The sequence below is a fragment of the Pseudophryne corroboree genome, chromosome 3, assembly GCF_028390025.1.
Source record: "Pseudophryne corroboree isolate aPseCor3 chromosome 3, aPseCor3.hap2, whole genome shotgun sequence".
In the NCBI taxonomy this organism is placed as follows: Eukaryota; Metazoa; Chordata; class Amphibia; order Anura; family Myobatrachidae; genus Pseudophryne; species Pseudophryne corroboree.
This window is the reverse complement of record NC_086446.1, coordinates 495,973,959-495,992,013: the sequence shown is the minus strand read 5'-3', so window position 1 is coordinate 495,992,013 and position 18,055 is coordinate 495,973,959. Positions and strand designations below refer to the sequence as shown.

The 18,055-nt window shown below is 45.2% G+C and overlaps 1 pseudogene; it reads left to right on the top strand.

The window, feature by feature from the left end:
• The first annotated feature begins 9,456 nt into the window (after window positions 1–9,456).
• On the top strand, window positions 9,457–9,576 carry LOC134897254 (5S ribosomal RNA; annotated as a pseudogene).
• Window positions 9,577–18,055: the final 8,479 nt, after the last annotated feature.

Genomic DNA, 18,055 nt, shown 5'->3' with positions numbered 1-18,055 from the left:
AGCACTGTCAGCAGTGTTCATTCCGGGAGTGGACAACTGGGAAGCAGACTTCCTCAGCAGGCACGACCTCCACCCGGGAGAGTGGGGACTTCATCCAGAAGTCTTCCAAATGATTGTAAACCGTTGGGAAAGGCCACAGGTGGACATGATGGCGTCCCGCCTAAACAAAAAGCTAGAAAGATATTGCGCCAGGTCGAGAGACCCTCAGGCAATAGCTGTGGACGCTCTAGTGACACCGTGGGTGTACCGGTCGGTTTATGTGTTCCCTCCTCTTCCTCTCATACCCAAGGTACTGAGGATAATAAGCAGAAGAGGAGTAAGAACTATACTCATTGTTCTGGATTGGCCAAGAAGAGCTTGGTACCCGGAACTTCAAGAGATGATCTCAGAGGACCCATGGCCTCTGCCGCTCAGACAGGACCTGCTGCAGCAGGGGCCCTGTCTGTTCCAAGACTTACCGTGGCTGCGTTTGACGGCATGGCGGTTGAACGCCGGATCCTGAAGGAAAAGGGCATTCCGGAGGAAGTCATTCCTACGCTGATTAAAGCTAGGAAAGAAGTGACCGCAAACCATTATCACCGCATTTGGCGAAAATATGTTGCGTGGTGTGAGGCCAGGAAGGCCCCAACGGAGGAATTTCAGCGGGGCCGTTTTCTGCACTTCCTACAGTCAGGGGTGACTATGGGCCTAACATTGGGTTCCATTAAGGTCCAGATTTTGGCTCTATCGATTTTCTTCCAGAGAGAACTGGCTTCACTACCTGAAGTTCAGACTTTTGTTAAGGGAGTGCTGCATATTCAGCCCCCTTTTGTGCCTCCAGTGGCACCTTGGGATCTCAACGTGGTGTTGGATTTCCTAAAGTCACATTGGTTTGAGCCACTTAAAACCGTGGAATTAAAATATCTCACGTGGAAAGTGGTCATGCTGTTGGCCTTGGCTTCGGCCAGGCATGTGTCAGAATTGGCGGCTTTGTCATGTAAAAGCCCTTATCTGAGTTTCCATATGGATAGGGCAGAATTGAGGACTCGTCCCCAGTTTCTCCCTAAGGTGGTATCAGCCTTTCATTTGAACCAACCTATCGTGGTGCCTGCGGCTACTAAAGACTTGGAGGCTTCCAAGTTGTTGGACGTAGTCAGGGCCCTGAGAATTTATGTTTCCAGGACAGCTAGTGTCAGGAAAACTGACTCGTTGTTTATCCTGTATGCACCCAACAAGCTGGGTGCTCCTGCTTCAAAGCAGACTATTGCTCGCTGGATCTGTAGTACGATTCAGCTTGCACATTCTGCGGCTGGACTGCCGCATCCTAAATCAGTGAAAGCCCATTCCACGAGGAAGGTGGGCTCTTCTTGGGCGGCTGCCCGAGGGGTCTCGGCTCTACAACTTTGCCGAGCAGCTACTTGGTCGGGGTCAAACACATTTGCTAAATTCTACAAGTTTGACACCCTGGCTGAGGAGGACCTAGAGTTCGCCCATTCGGTGCTGCAGAGTCATCCGCACTCTCCCGCACGTTTGGGAGCTTTGGTATAATCCCCATGGTCCTTACGGAGTCCCAGCATCCACTTAGGACGTCAGAGAAAATAAGATTTTACTCACCGGTAAATCTATTTCTCGTAGTCCGTAGTGGATGCTGGGCGCCCATCCCAAGTGCGGTTTGTCTGCAATACTTGTATATAGTTATTGTTTAACTAAAGGGTTATTGTTGAGCCATCTGTTGAGAGGCTCAGTTATTGTTCATACTGTTAACTGGGTATAGTATCACGAGTTATACGGTGTGATTGGTGTGGCTGGTATGAGTCTTACCCGGGATTCAAAATCCTTCCTTATTGTGTCAGCTCTTCCGGGCACAGTATCCTAACTGAGGTCTGGAGGAGGGTCATAGAGGGAGGAGCCAGTGCACACCAGGTAGTCCTAAAGCTTTCTTTAGTTGTGCCCAGTCTCCTGCGGAGCCGCTATTCCCCATGGTCCTTACGGAGTCCCAGCATCCACTACGGACTACGAGAAATAGATTTACCGGTGAGTAAAATCTTATTTTTTTTATTTTTTACCAAAGATCCATAAATCGATGACCAACCCACCTGGAAGACCAATTGTGGCGGGAATAGATTCTCTTACATCCAATCTGTCTTAATATGTTGATGTCTTTTTAAATCCATACGTCAAAGAACTACCAACATACCTGAAGGATACTGCCACAGTCCTAAATCTTATGGATTTGGTGGCATGGAAGGATGACTACATGTGGGCCACAATAGATGTGCAGTCCTGTACACTTGCATTGAACACCAAAAGGGAAAATCAACATGTAGAGAATTTTTAAATGATGATCCCTCAATTACCGACATGCACAAGGATTTCATTTGTGACATTATGAGTTTTATCTTGAGTCATAACTATTTTACATTTCTGGATCAATTTTACTTACAGTGTTTTGGTACAGCTATGGGGACGATTTTTGCACCAAGTTTTGTCAATCTTTCAAAGGGATGCTGGGAGAAGGATTTTATATACGATACACATCGTTTTAAGGATCACATAATCTTATATAGATGTTGCATCGATGATATTTTAATTATTTGGGACGGTACACTTGAACTTTTTAATCAGTTTTGACAATCTTTTTATGGGAAACTGGGAGAAGGATTTTATATACAATACACATTGTTTTAAGGATCACATAATCTTTTATAGATGTTACATCCATGATATTTTAATTATTTGGCACGGTTCATTTGGATTTTTTTATCAGTTTTTAGAATACCTGAAGACAAACAACATGAATCTCTCGTCTACCTCTAACACTGATAAAACCTTTATTGAATTCCTAGACCTGGTATTAAAAGGTGAAGCTTCCAGAGTTATCACCAAAAAATTCATAAAAGAGGTGGATACCAGTAGTTACCTGGATTATAAAAGCAATAATTTGCAGAAATTGAAGGATAATATTCCATAATTTCTCTGACGTCCTAGTGGATGCTGGGAACTCCGTAAGGACCATGGGGAATAGCGGCTCCGCAGGAGACTGGGCACAACTAAAGAAAGCTTTAGGTCACCTGGTGTGCACTGGCTCCTCCCACTATGACCCTCCTCCAAGCCTCAGTTAGATTTTGTGCCCGGCCGAGGTTGGATGCACACTAGGGGCTCTCCTGAGCTTCTAGAAAGAAAGTATAGAATTAGGTTTCTTATTTTCAGTGAGACCTGCTGGCAACAGGCTCACTGCAGCGAGGGACTAAGGGGAGAAGAAGCGAACCTGCCTGCTTGCAGCCAGCTTGGGCTTCTTAGGCTACTGGACACCATTAGCTCCAGAGGGATCGACCGCAGGCCCAGCCTTGGTGTTCGGTCCCGGAGCCGCACCGCCGTCCCCCTTACAGAGCCAGAAGCAAGAAGAGGTCTGGAAAATCGTCGGCAGAAGACATCAGTCTTCACCAAGGTAGCGCACAGCACTGCAGCTGTGCGCCATTGCTCCTCATACACACTTCACACTCCGGTCACTGAGGGTGCAGGGCGCTTGGGGGGGGCGCCCTGAGCAGCAATAAAAACACCTTGGCTGGCAAAAATACCACAATATATAGCCCCAGAGGCTATATATGTTGTAAATACCCCTGCCAGAATCCAGAAAAAAAGCGGGAGAAAAGTCAGCGAAAAAGGGGCGGAGCTATCTCCCTCAGACACACTGGCGCCATTTTCTCTTCACAGTGCAGCTGGAAGAAAGCTCCCCAGGCTCTCCCCTGTAGTTTTCAGGCTCAAAGGGTTAAAAAGAGAGGGGGGGCACTAAATTTAGGCGCAATATTATATATACAAGCAGCTATTGGGGAAATTTCACTCAGTTATAGTGTTAATCCCCACATTATATAGCGCTCTGGTGTGTGCTGGCATACTCTCTCTCTGTCTCCCCAAAGGGCTTTGTGGGGTCCTGTCCTCAGTCAGAGCATTCCCTGTGTGTGTGCGGTGTGTCGGTACAGCTGTGTCGACATGTTTAATGAGGAGGCTTATATGGTGACGGAGCAGATGCCGATAAATGTGATGTCGCCCCCTGTGGGGCCGACACCAGAGTGGATGGTTAGGTGAAAGGTATTAACCGACAGTGTCAACTCCTTACATAAAAGGGTGGATGACGTAACAGCTGTGGGACAGCCGGCTTCTCAGCCTGCGCCTGCCCAGGCGTCTCAAAGGCCATCAGGGGCTCAAAAACGCCCGCTCACTCAGATGGCAGACACAGATGTCGACACGGAGTCTGACTCCAGTGTCGACAAGGTTGAGACATATACACAATCCACTAGGAACATCCGTGACTTGATCCCGGCAATAAAAAATGTGTTACACATTTCTGACATTAACCCAAGTACCACTAAAAAAGGGTTTTATGTTTGGGGAGAAAAAGCAGGCAGTGTTTTGTTCCCCCATCAGATGAATGAATGAAGTGTGTGAAAAGCGTGGGTTCCCCCCGATAAGAAACTGGTAATTTCTAAAAAGTTACTGATGGCGTACCCTTTCCCGCCAGAGGATAAGTTACGCTGGGAGATATCCCCTAGGGTGGATAAGGCGCTCACACGGTTGTAAAAAAAGGTGGCACTGCCGTTTTAGGAACGGCCACTTTGAAGGTACCTGTTGATAAAAAGCAGGGGCTATCCTGAAGTCTGTATTTACACACTCAGGTACTAGACTGAGACCTGCAGATCGTGTTGCTGCAGCGTGGTCGGTGACCCTGTCAAACATGAGAACATATTAAAGACGTCGTCTTATATATGAGGGATGCACAGAGGGATATTTTGCCGGCTGGCATCCAAAATGAATGTAATGTCCATTCTGTCAGGAGGGTATTAGAGACCTGTCACTGGACAGGTGATGCTGCTTTTAAAAGGCGCATAGAGACTCTGCCTTATAAGGGTGAGGAATTATTTGGGGATGGTCTCTGGGACCTCGTATCCATTACCTCAGGTTTCCTCACAGATTAAGAAAGCACTGTATTATCAGGTACAGTCCTTTCGGCTTCAGAAAAGCAAGCGGGTCAAAGGCGCTTCCTTTCTGTACAGAGACATGGGAAGAGGGAAAAAGCTGCACCAGTCAGCCTGTTCCCAGAATCAAAATTCTTCTCTCGCTTCCTCTAAGTCCACAGCATGACGCGGGGGCTCCACAGGTGTAGCCAGGTACGGTGGGGGGCCGTCTCAAAAATTTCAGTGATCAGTGGGCTCGCTCACAGGTGGATCCCTGTTTCATTCAAGTAGTATTTCAGGGGTACAAGCTGGAATTCGAGATGTCTCCCCCCCGCCGTTTCCTCAAATATGCCTTACCGACAACTCCCTCAGGCAGGGAGGCTGCGCTAGAGGCAATTAATAAGCTGTATTCACAGCAGGTAATACTCAAGGTGCCCCTACTTCAACAAGGACGGGGTTACTATTCCACACGGTTTGGGGTACCGAAACCGCATGGTTCGGTGTGACCCAATTTATATTTAAAATCCTTGAACACATACATAAAAAAATTCAAGTTCAAGATGGAATCGCTCAGGGCGGTTATTGCAAGCCTGGACGAGGGGGATTACATGGGATCCCGGGACATCAAGGATGCTTACCTGCATGTCCCCATTTACCATCCTCGCCAGGAGTACCTCAGATTTGTGGTACAGGATTACCATTACCAAGTCCAGACACTGCCGTTTGGACTGTACATGGCACCGAGGGTGTTTACCAAGGTAATGGCCGAAATGATGATACTCCTTCGAAAAAAGGGAGTTTTAATTATCCCGTACTTGGACAATCTCCTTATAAGGGCAAGGTCCAAGGAACAGTTGCTAGTCGGGGTAGCACTTTTTTGGAAAGTGCTACAACAGCACGGTTGGATTCTAAACAGTCCAAAGTCACAGCTGGTTCCTACGACACGTCTACTGTTCCTGGGGATGGTTCTGGACACAGAACAGAAATAAGTGTTTCTCCCGGAGGAGAAAGCCAAGGAGCTGTCATCTCTAGTCAGAGACCTCCTGAAGCCAAAACAGGTATCGGTGCGTCATTGCACGCGAGTCCTGGGAAAAAATGGTAGCTTCCTACGAAGCAATCCCATTCGGCAGGTTCCATGCAAGAACTTTTCAGTGGGACCTGTTGGACAAGTGGTCCGGATCACAGCTTCAGATGCATCGGCTGACAACCCTGTCTTCAAGGACCAGGGTACCTCTACTGTGGTGGCTGCAGAGTGCCCATCTTCAAGAGGGCCGCAGGTTCGGCATACAGGACTAGGTCCTAGTGACCATGGATGCCAGCCTTTGAGGCTGGGGGGCAGTCACACAGGGAAAAAACTTCCAGGGACTTGGTCAAGTCATTACAATGCCCTGAGTCAGGCAAGGCCTCTGCTTCAAAACCAGCCGGTACTGATCCAATCAGACAACATCACGGCAGTCGCCCATGTAAACCAACGGGGCGGCACAAGAAGCAGGATGGCGATGGCAGAAGCCACAAGGATTCTCCGATGGGCGGAAAATCATGTGTTAACACTGTCAGCAGTGTTCATTCCCGGAGTGGACGACTGGGAAGCAGATCTTCTCAGTGGACACGACCTCCACCCGGGAGAGTGGGGATTTCATCCAGAAGTCTTCCAAAGGATTGTACACCATTGGGAAAGGCCACAGGTGGACATGGTGGCGTCCCGCCTCAACAAAAAGCTATAAAAGATATTGCGCCAGGTCAAAGGACCCTCAGGCGATAGCTGTGGACGCTCTGGTAACACAGTGGGTGTTCCAGTCGGTTTATGTGTTCCCCCCTCTGCCTCTCATACAAAAGGTACTGAGAATAATAGGAAGGCGAGGAGTAAGAACGATACTCGTGGTTCCGGATTGGCCAAGAAGAGCTTGGTACCCAGAACTTCAAGAAATTATATCAGAGGACCCATGGCCTCTGCCGCTCAGATAGGACCTGCGGAAGCAGGGGCCCTGTCTGTTCCAAGACTTACCGCGGCTACGTTTTGACGGCATGGCGGTTGAACGCCGGATCATAAAGGAAAAGGGCATTCCGGAGGAAGTCATTCCTACGCTGATTCAAGCCAGGAAAGATGTAACTGCAAAACATTATCACCGCATATGGCGAAAATATGTTGCTTGGTGTGAGGCCAAAAAAGGCCCCAACAGAGGAATTTCAACTAGGTCGATTTCTGCATTTCCTACCAGCAGGAGTGTCTATGGGCCTAAAATTAGGCTCCATTAAGGTACAGATCTCGGCTCTGTCGATTTTCTTCCAGAAAGAACTAGCTTCAGTACCTGAAGTTCAGACATTGTAAAAGGAGTGCTGCATATTCAGCCCCCGGTTGTGCCTCCAGTGGCACCTTGGGTTCTCAACGTGGTATTGAGTTTCTTAAAATCACATTGGTGTGAGCCACTAAAAACCGTGGATCTAAAATATCTCACGCGGAAAGTGGTCATGTTATTGGCCTTGGCTTCGGCCAGGCGTGTATCAGAATTGGCGGCTTTGTCATATAAAAGTCCTTATCTGATTTTCCATATGGATAGGGCAGAAGTGAGGACTCGTCCCCAGTTTCTCCCCAAGGTGATATCAGTTTTTCACTTGAACCAACCTATTGTAGTGCCTGCGGCTACTAGGGACTTGGAGATTCCAAGTTACTGGACGTAGTCAGGGCCTTGAAAAATTATGTTTCCAGGACGGCTAGAGTCAGGAGAACTGACTCGCTGTTTATCCTGTATGCACCCAGCAAACTGGGTGCTCCTGCTTCTAAGCAGACTATTGCTCGCTGGATTTGTAGCACAATTCAGCTGGCGCATTCTGCGGCTGGACTACCGCAGCCAAAATCTGTAAAAGCCCATTCCACAAGGAAGGTGGGCTCATCTTCGGCAGCTGCCCGAGGGGTCTCGGCTTTCCAACTTTGCCGAGCTGCAACTTGGTCAGGGGCAAACACGTTTGCTAAATTCTACAAAATTGATACCCTGGCTGAGGAGGACCTGGAGTTCTCTCATTCGGTGCTGCAGAGTCATCCGCACTCTCCCGCCCGTTTGGGAGCTTTGGTATAATCCCCATGGTCCTTACAAAGTTCCCAGCATCCACTAGGACGTCAGAGAAAATAAGATTTTACTCACCGGTAAATCTATTTCTCGTAGTCCGTAGTGGATGCTGGGCGCCCATCCCAAGTGCGGATTGTCTGCAATACTTGTATATAGTTATTGCCTAACTAAAGGGTTATTGTTGAGCCATCTGTTGAGAGGCTCAGTTATATTCATACTGTTAACTGGGTATAGTATCACGAGTTATACGGTGTGATCGGTGTGGCTGGTATGAGTCTTACCTGGGATTCAAAATCCTTCCTTATTATGTCAGCTCGTCCGGGCACAGTGTCCTAACTGAGGCTTGGAGGAGGGTCATAGTGGGAGGAGCCAGTGCACACCAGGTGACCTAAAGCTTTCTTTAGTTGTGCCCAGTCTCCTGCGGAGCCGCTATTCCCCATGGTCCTTACGGAGTTCCCAGCATCCACTACGGACTACGAGAAATAGATTTACCGGTGAGTAAAATCTTATTTTCAGTTGTATAGGATCAAAAAAAATTACAGCAAAATAGAAAATTGCGAGGAACAGCTGGAGGTATACAAAAACAGTTTAAAGAAAATAAATACCCTGAAAAAATCCTAGGAGAAGCAGTTACAAAGACAAGAGACCTGAAAAGAGAGAATCTACTAGCATATAGAGATAAAAAAAAGAGAAAAAGTATCCAGTAGCATTCATTACAACCTACAACAGACATGAAGCAACCATTAAGAAATCACTCAGGGACCACTGGGGAATCTTACATATGGATCCAGTGTTAAAGACATACTTCCTGAAAGACCAGAAATAATTTTCAGGAAATCTAAAAGTCGAAAGGACCTACTGGCGCCCAGCATGTTGTCAGGAACTACCATCACGAATACAGGCCATACCTTGCCTATATGTGTAGGATCATACAAGTGTGGGAAATGTAATGTTTGCAAGTACCTCCATCCCAACAGAATAAGCTTCAGCAACACCAGAAATACCAAGGAATATAAAATTAAGGAGTTCATGAACTGCAACACCTCATCTATTATATATTTACTGGAATGTACTTGCATGAAGTATGTAGGCAAAACTAAAAGACCACTGAAATTGAGTATACATGAGCATATCTGGAATATCAGAAATAAAGTGGACACCCATGCAGTCTCCAGACATTTCATTCATGAACACAACTCCAACCCTGATGGCCTAAATTTTAAGGCTATCCCAACGTGAGATGTTCTGGATATTCCAACTAAAAACTATGCACCCTACTGGTTTTAATGAAAGCTATGAGATTGCCCCATTTTTATAAAGGAGCCCCCTGCTAAATCTCTCTGATCCAGTGAATCATTAACATTTTCTTTTACCCCCTTTCTTTTTTCTGTTCCCCCACTGACATTTAAGATTTATGCACTTATAAAATACTCTATGCTGCCTATCTGTCACACACTATAATATACAGTCTTACCACACTAGAAAACACTCAATTCTGTCCGATCTTGGAAGCTAAGCAGTGTTGGGCCTGCTCATTACCAGGAAGGGAGACCACCTGGGAAGAACAGGTACTGTACAACAAGCAGTGACCTAGTTATAATGTAACTTAATTCCATAATTATTTATGTCACAGTACTGCACAAGCACTTTAGAGATTAATAGAAAGTAATATATAAATAATAGCACAATAATTGGAATACCTTTTATATATTCGTCACATCATTGCACATGCACTTTAAAGCTAAAAATAATAATAATAATAATAATAATTTCTCACCTTATATACTAATCAAAATAGCCACCCACTTTATAAACTACATCATTTCCATGTAATATATATAGCTAAGCACTTTATTAATGCACTTTTAACAAACTCCTGGTTTTACTTGATTATTTATTCCTTCCTTCTATGATATTATGAGTCTTAACGCAGTTTTTTTGTGCTCTTTCCTCATATTGCAATTGTTGAGAGATGTCATATAAACAAAGCACCTACAAGAAAATTGATGCCACTATTAGGAATATAGAAAAGACATAGAAAACATGGCAACCACTAAACAACATCTCGGATGGGAGAAAAAGATGACAGTGGACCACACACACACACTTTAGAGACACACAGGAAGAGCCCTGAGTGTCAGATGCACTTCACCATCAACGGACGCCTGGGATCAGGGACAGTGCATGCGCAGAATGAGCCACAGCCTCGGAAGCGAGGATAAACAAGACGCGCATGGGCAGTATGGACATCTGGATGGCGGAAGTGTGGCGGAAGTATTGCATTTTATAAGAAAAGACACTAACAGCCTTTTAAATACTTTTTTTTCTAAACCACACCCAGGAAGTGAGGTCATAATTAATCCTCTAAGTATAGAGGTATAAATACAAGCCCTGTCTCAGTCCCACACTACCCCTTGATGAAGTATCATTGACGAAATGCGTTGGGTGTGCCTCACTGATCTCCTGTACAAAGCTAAGCCACTTTTTCATGCTTTACTCAACTATATACATATAAGTTTTATATATATAAATTTTCACTGTTATAAGTTGAACTACAATTTTTAAACCTGTATATCACTACCATTAAATAGACTTCATATATTTTTTTTTTAAGAATATTTTGGAAACCTGATAATTTTTATTTGTACCTTATATATAGTAGTATTTATGATTCATAAACACCAGTGGTCGCCGATACCCCTTACACACCCTTGTTTTATATATATTTAGATAGATATTTGTGTGTATCTTTAATATAGTTAAATGTCAGTCATTTTTTGGGGACCTTGTTAGCATACAACAATGTGTGATAATTAAGCTGTTTCATTCTAACCTAACAGCCTATCATTTCTTGCACTTTTTCAGTTCATTTAGCAGGATTCCCTTAATGACGTTACAGTTTAAGCAGGTCGAAATCAATGTGTCTAATGAGACCTGAATAAATGAATGAATTGGAATATTAAGCCTTTGCCGTAACACGTCTCATGTACTGCAATGCTGAACAATTTCCCCTGTAGAGAAAGGTTGAATGAGGCCAATACAATATTCTATATAAACTCTGCTAGTTAATCTCCCAATGTGTGCTGTTGTTTACAGGCAAATGACTAATAATTTATATTAAACCTGTCAGGAATTCAATATCAATATTAAACTTATTACATTTCTGAGTGCTAGGACAGAGGTTCCAGGATAAATAAATGATTATCCACAGACTAGATTTCACAACAAATGTTAAAGACAATTTAGAGAGCACTTGTCACAAAACTCTTGAGAACGTAGTGCACCAATTCAGGACATACAGTACCCGCCAACAGGATTGAAAAAGGCTGGAGTGACATGGGCACATCAGGAACCAGTGACATCACTGAGGCTGTCTGCCTTTAGCCAGTAAATAGAGAGAAGGGGCCATTGCACAGGCACCAGATTAGGTACTTGTCCATTCATACAGGTGTAAGGTGCCAGTATCTTGGGCTAATGCAGATAAGAATCTTGCAGGCAAATTATACTGTAAAGCCCCGTACACATGGGGAGAGATCTGTGGTGAGCGATCTATCACAGATTGCTCAGCACACATCTCTCTCCCCACTCAGCACAGCGCGATGTGTGCTGAGCGAGGGGGGCGGACGGGGTGAAAATGAGTGACCTGCTGAATTGCGCCTGCATGCAGGCCAATCTAGCACCGGCGATAGCGACCGGCGGGACCGTGCATCGCTATCCCTGTGGGGCATACACATGGAGAGATCCGTGCTTAACTTATAAGCAATCTAGTCAGATTGCTTAGAATTTAAGCACTGATGTCTGCTGGGAAATCCCCTTAAGAAGAGCTACCTGTGCTAGCTACATCAATAGCATTCCCACATAAAGTACAGTATGTGGAAGGCTATTTAATGATTATCAGAGCATTACAATCATGAAGATATTATTCAGGGTGATGATAGCAGGAAATATTAATTGAAAAAAAAAAAAAAAAATATATATATATATATATATATATATATATATAAAAGAAGACTGTGAGGACCGGCACTCCCCCTCCAAGGCTCAGTGCTTAGGTGCCATCTCTAAGTCTGTCTGAAAATCAAGTGTATTTCACTCAAGTAGTGATCCGACGTTTCGGGGTCCAAGCGCCCCTTTGTCAAGGTGAACAACAATAAACAAAGTAAAATTCATACCTTAGAAAGAAGAAAACCCGCCGAGTGCATCCGATCACGCCCGCCCGGCCGCATGTGGTCCGTCCCCTCTTCCGGCTCCCTTGTTTGACGTCATGCACAACGCGCCTCGCGTGTGCGTCGTTGCCATAGTTACCCAATGTTGAGGACGGCCGGGCTGCGGCGCTGATAAAAAGAATAAAAGAGTGCAAAACATTTTAAAATACAGAACCCCCACCAGTAATGTAAATCAGTTTTAAGACTGATAGAGGCAATTTGACTAGGTGATAACTGGGAGTGTACACAGGAAAAAGAGCAGTGCATTCAAATAGGTTTAAATTTAAATTTAAATGGATCCCCCATGTTGCCCGCTGGGATGCTGTCCTCAGTGGAACAGACTGGTAGGAGAGATAATGTCAATTGATTATAGACTGTAATCATATATAGTTGCATGCTTCATATTTATGGACTCCCCCGGCCAGATCTGCCTAAAAGTCACCAGGTGCGTGATCGGATGCACTCGGCGGGTTTTCTTCTTTATAAGGTATGAATTTTACTTTGTTTATTGTTGTTCACCTTGACAAAGGGGCGCTTGGACCCCGAAACGTAGGATCACTACTTGAGTGAAATACACTTGATTTTCAGACAGACTTAGAGTGCCGCTTGTTTTGTCTTCCACTATATATATATATATATATATATATATTAATACAGTAAATTAAAATATATTTTTTTTAAATAGTTGATACCCGTTTGCATTACTGGGCAGTTATTTTTTACCATTGTGATAAGCAGCAGTAGATAATCATTTTAATATTGCTGCACAATTACAGAGAGGCCATTGTCTTTGGCTGGTCTCTCTCTAACCACTCTCAGTGCTGTAATCTTCCTCCCAGATGGGCAGTATGCAGGAATGCAGCACTTGCTAAATTTGTTAGATTTAAAATAATTCTAATGTAACATGTTAGATTGTTACTATGGTAAAACTGTTGTTTCTAAAACAAAAAAAAATTGGTTTATGCACAGACTTATACATTTAAATGCCAATGTTGGTGTGGGCTGAGGGGCAGAGCCGGATTAAGGAGGGGGGGGGGGGCAGGGGCAGGGCCGGCTCTAGGCATGTTCGAATAGAGCGGCCGCGCAGGGCGCCACCCTTAATGGGCGCCGCGCGCTGGCGCCGCCATATTCGATGCTGGAGCCGGCCCTGTGTGTGCAGCATTGGCCCGTCCCGCCCGTGTGTGCGCTATGCGCGCTGCGCGGCGCCGGTGTCTAACATCAGACGCCGGCGCCGCGCAACGCGCATAGCGCACACATGTGGCCGCCCGCACCCGGACCCGGACCCGGACCCAGGCTCACTCTCACTCGCCCGGCCGCCCGCCCGCCAGCACTCCCGCCAGCCCGCCAGCACTCCCGCACTCGGACAGGCAGACAGCAGTACTCCTCCCCAGCGCCGCAGGTATTTGGGGGGGGGGGCATCCGCACTGTGGGGGCATTTATCTGGTACTGTGGGGGCATTTCTGGCACACTGGGGGCATTTTTGGCTCTGTGGGGGGCATTTCTGGCACTGTGGGGGCATTTCTGGCACACTGGGGGCATTTCTGGCTCTGTGGGGGGCATTTCTGGCACTGTGGGGGCATATCTGGCACTGTGGGGGCATATCTGGCACTGTGGGGGCATATATTGCACTGTGGGGGCATATATTGCACTGTGGGGGCATTTATCTTGCACTGTGGGGGCATTTATCTGGCACTGTGGGGGCATTTATCTGGCTCTGTGGGGGCATTTTGGGGGGCATATCTGGCACTGTGGGGGCATATCTGGCACTGTGGGGACATATCTGGCACCGTGGGGGCATTTATGTATCAGGCACTGTGGGGGCATTTATGTATCAGGCACTGTGGGGGCATTTATGTATCAGGCACTGTGGGGGCATTTATGTATCAGGCACTGTGGGGGCATTTATGTATCTGGCACCGTGGGGGCATTTATGTATCAGGCACCGTGGGGGCATTTATATATCAGGCACCGTGGGGGCATTTATGTATCAGGCACCGTGGGGGCATTTATGTATCTGGCACTGTGGGGGCATTTATGTATCTGGCACTGTGGGGGCATTTATGTATCTGGCACTGTGGGGGCATTTATGTATCTGGCACTGTGGGGGCATTTCTTGCACTGTGGGGGCATATCTTGCACTGTGAGGGCATTAATGTATCTGGCACTGTGGGGGCATATCTGCGCTGTGGGGGCATTTATCCATCTTTAACTGTGTGGCCATTTATGTAGCTGGCACTGCTGGGGGGCATGTCACGTGTAGCTGGCACTGCTGGGGGGCATGTCATGTGTAGCTGGCACTGCTGGGGGGCATATCATGTAGTGTTCCCGCTAGGCGTCTGTGGCTGGGCAGTGTGTCTCAGTGCTCTACCTGGCGCAATGTGTCTAACGTGCTCTTATAGGAGGTTCTACCTGGTGCAATGTGTATTAGCGGCACTACTGTGTGGTGTAATGTGAATTGCCACTATAATGTGGCTACGCACCTTCCCCACGAAGTAACTCCCCTAAATTTTTGCTGCGCGCCTTCGGCGCGCACTGTCCATGCTTTAGCGTGTGGAAATGGGAACAACAAGCATTACAATATGTACATCATTTTGCCCACCTAACTTAAAAATGTGCCCTCCCTGTGATCAGCAACCTGCCCTAAAAAGTGAACACTATCATGTGTAGCTGGCACTGCTGGGAGTCATGTCACGTGTAGCTGGCACTGCTGGAGGGCATGTCATGTGTAGCTGGAACTGCTGGGGGGCGAGACCACGCCCACTTTTTTTAAAGAGGCCACGCCCACTTTTCCAGGAGCGCGCGCATGGGGGGGGGGGGGGGGCACTTTTAAATTTCCTCGCTCAGGGTGCTAGTAGGCCTGGAGCCGGCACTGGGCAGGGGGTATGTACCCCGGGCCCCCCTTTCTAAAAGGGCCCCCGCTGCCTCACCTGCCACAGATCGGACCTGTGTTACTGATCCGATCTGCAGCACTGTGCTCCAGGACCCCGCGTCGTCTCATAGGTTGCCCTGGCAACCTAACAACGATGGCGCCGGCATTGCGTGAAGGACCGGACAGCTGAGCGACAGCTCAGCTGTCCAATGGCGTGTTGTAGCAGCCTGCGGCTCAGTCAGTGGCTGGGCGCGCAGGCTGCATGGAAGAAGTGGAGCCAGCACGAGCGGTAGCTCTCCTGTATCACCAGCAGCCGTACAAAAAGTAAGCTGGCTCAGGCTATATTGGGGTTTGTTTTTTTGAATCCTGCTACTATTGTATGTTAAATTGTTGGGTCTGTCTGACACACAGACACATATCTACATATATATATATAATATATATATATATATATATATATATAGCAGAGGTTGTGTGGGCGGCACTCAATCAGACTCAGCAGCGTAGATAAGAAACTTTAATTAAGCTAACAAGTTTCGGGGACCTTGCCCCGTCCTCAGGGCCAAACAAGCCGAATGTGGCAAACAAAAAACATTTATAGAGACACACATACAGACATTAAGTGCAGATCATACTCACCTGCTTCACGGCGCTACCGTCCATCAGTCCGTTCGGCCACACATCCGCATCGCCTTCCGCTGATGTCACGGAGCGCCGCGTCATAGGCGAGTAACCATGGCGACTGAACACATCAGTCAGACGCCATCTGAAAATACAAAATGATAAACACATATAGTGAAACACTAAAGTTAAAAACAACTGGTACATATGAACCATATAAGGAGCAAAGCAAAATAATCTTATTAAGTACTGGATAGTAACAAGAGGAAACATATACCTTAGATCGTAGGTAACCAGTAAAACTAAGCTAAATAATCACTTAAAGTACCATATACCTGGGAATATAGAGTAGTGTACTAAAATCAAGCATCACAGGAAACACTGCAGTCCGAGGTTTTCATTGAGCCCCCCGGGCGACAGTGTACCCAATTTATAAATCCATCTAGACTCTTTTTGCAATAAAGCCCTATCCCTATTGCCTCCCAGGGACGTACTCGGGACATGGTCAATGAGGATGGCTCTAATGCTGGCCACCCCATGGCTAGTAAGCAAACAGTGTCGTGAAAACGGTTGATCACTTTCTCCCTTTTCAAAAGCCTTCTTGATGGCACTCCTATGGAGAGCCATTCTCTCATGAAACTGTCTAATGGTCTTGCCCACGTAAGCAAGACCACAGGGGCAAGTGAGAAGATAGATCACATGTGTGGTAGTGCACGTCAGACGGTGCTTAATGGGTATTTTTCTGCCTGTAAAAGGATGGTTAAATGTAGGGGCAACAGCTGTTGCTGTTTTATATATATATATATATATATATATATATATATATATATATATAGCAAAACAGGGAATAATATTGTGCCACGAGTAAAAGGGACAACGTAACAGAAATGCTGTATAGGTTATAATATAAAATACATATGACAACACTCCCCAAGATAAGGGGCGTCAGCTGACTCCCTCAAAATAATAACAGAGATTGTACTTTCTCTGAAATAAAATTACTGGTAAATTGGAATGAAGGATAAAGTGACCAATGGTGTAAAACAATAAGGTACTATGCCCAATTGGTAAAAAAATAAATATACTATTTATTAAACAATTATGCACAGTTAAAAAATGGGACAATAAATACAAACACAAATGATCTAAAGTACTTAAAATCGAAATTAAAATGCTATTAAAAGATAATTCCTTATCTGGGTATGTGGTCAGTATAGGTCTTCCAACGCGTTTCGTCACTTAGACTTCATCATGATAGATAGATATATATATATACAGATAGATATGTGTCTGTGTGTGTGTGTGTGTGTGTATATATATATATATTTATATATATATATATATATATAAAATATGTGTGCGTGTGTGTATATATATATATATATATATATATATATGTGTAGTTGGGGGGAGGGGGTTTAGCGACCAATGGTGTCTATAAGAATCACACTTTAGGTGTATATTTTCAAAGTAAAATACAATTTATTAGTGTGTACAATTTAAAAAATGACAAGAAACTTTTTCTAAAAAAACTTTTTCTAAAAAAATGACAATAACTTTTTCTAAAAAAAGGGATAAAAACTATACATACAGAACTATAAAATACCAGTTATAAGTGAATAAATAGTAAAAAAGGATTCCTTAACTTGGTATGTAGTCACTGCCAGATAGCCCAACGCGTTTCGTCCTTAAGACTTCATCAAGGGGTGTTGGCAGACTGGGACCAGGCATCTATTTATACCCATACTAATATGGTAACAATTATGACATAATTTCCTGTTGGTACCACATGGTATTTTGTGACAGACTAAGAATTCTTATTTTACACTAGTAAGTGATATAGTTTAATAGTACATAAGTTCCAGATGTTAGTTATTTGGTTTGGGAGCAAGTTTAGAGTCCAGAAAGCTGAATAAAACAGTTATAAGGTGCACCAGTGTATTTTCCGCCCCACTTCCGGTTTCACGGCGTCGCGTCACTTCCGCCCCACTTCCGGTAACCGGACTGCGCATGCGCCGGCGGTTTCCAATGCTTACAGTGTCCAGAGGGCTAAGTTCTATATTCACAGTTCTCTTGGCGGCGGCCATCTTTGTGGAGACTTTTCCTTCAGTCTCTCTATGCGGCGGCCATCTTAGTGGAGGGCAGCACTGCAGACATTTATAGTACTTTTTGACGTAGAAATGGAAAATAAATAGAAAAAAGGGGATTAGTGCATCTAAAAACGATGTCAATACAGTACTTTATATTTAGAGCATTATATGAACAAAAAGGGGAATATCAATAATTTCTAAAAGGACACTTACATACTTATAAAAGAAGGAATATCATAAATGTAATAATAATAATATAATAAATATAATAAAT